General features: G+C 37.8%; 1 pseudogene; it reads right to left on the bottom strand.

Moving 5' to 3' along the window:
• Positions 1-315: 315 nt before the first annotated feature.
• LOC123941289 lies at positions 316-755 on the bottom strand (annotated as a pseudogene).
• Between the last annotated feature and the right edge of the window lie 511 nt (positions 756-1,266).

The following is a 1,266-nucleotide window of genomic DNA, read 5'->3' as shown; positions in this document are numbered from 1 at the left end:
AGAAGGCAAAATGGGTGAAAGGGAGTAGGAGACACAGGCTTTCAGTTACAGAATAAATAAATCACAGTAAGAATAGGTACAGCATAGGAATTGCATTTCATGGTGACAGATGGTAGCTTTACTTGTGCTGGGCATAACATAATGTATAGAATTGAAGAATCACTATGTTATATTCAAAATATTATCAGAAACTTCAGTATCCTTACTGGGATAATAACTCAAAAATGTACATTTTGGTCACTGAGGGAGGCTTTTCTTTTTTTTTTTTTTTTATCATGAAAAAACTGTATTTAGATTTAGCCAGCTGGACTCAGTTTAGATGATCCCAATTTTGTTGGCAACATCCAAAGCATCATAGTCAGGGGCCAGTCGAACGTCCGCTGCCTTCTCTCCATCAGGCCTGATTAAGGTGTTAACCTTGCCTACATCAATGTCTTAGAGCTTCTTCACAGCCTGTTTGATCTGGTGCTTGTTGGCCTTGACATCCACAATGAACACAAGTGTGTTGTTGTCTTCTATTTTCTTCATGGCTGACTCAGTAGTTAGGGGGAATTTGATTATGGCATAGTGATCAAGCTTGTTTCTCCTGGGGGCGCTCTTTCGAGGGTATTTGGGCTGCCTTCGGAGACGCAGAGTCTTGGGTCGTCGGAACGACTGTGGACGCCTTTCAGCACCGCTTTCTTGGCCTTCAAAGCCTTTGCTTTGGCTTCGGCTTTGGGAGGGGCAGGGGCTTCCTTCTTAGCTTTCGGGGCCATCTTCCTGAGGGAGGCTTTTCAATGGGCATGCAGCTCTTAACTTAAAATGGAATGTAATATTTAATGCATTAGTATATACCTACCTAGGCAACATTGGAATAGATTAAAATAATCAGAGAAAAATCTTAATAATGGAAAATCATGTCTTAGGAGCTTAAATTTCTGAAATCTATCCTTCCTTGCCTATATCAGAAATGTTCTACATGCTTTTGGCTCATAATTTAAGGGTGCATTAACAGAGTTCTGAGCTCTTCAGAATTTACCAGGAGTCATGAATTGATTTTGTCTTCACTTCTATCTTACCAACTGTGTGAAACGACTTTTTTGTTGTATTTTAAGAATCCTAAGGCTTCTTTGATGATATAATTCAATAGCATTCCTATTGTTAAAACATCTTGATTCAATATTAATATTTTATATGCAAAGCTTAAGATTTTATCATTTAATGAAAATTTTATTGCATATACACTATTACTAGGTCTTTTTAAAATAGTAAATGTGCTTGTATTAG

The sequence above is a fragment of the Meles meles genome, chromosome 5 (genome assembly GCF_922984935.1).
Source record: "Meles meles chromosome 5, mMelMel3.1 paternal haplotype, whole genome shotgun sequence".
Classification (NCBI taxonomy): domain Eukaryota; kingdom Metazoa; phylum Chordata; class Mammalia; order Carnivora; family Mustelidae; genus Meles; species Meles meles.
Note: the sequence above shows the minus strand (reverse complement) of the source record. Positions and strands in the feature narration are given on the sequence as shown.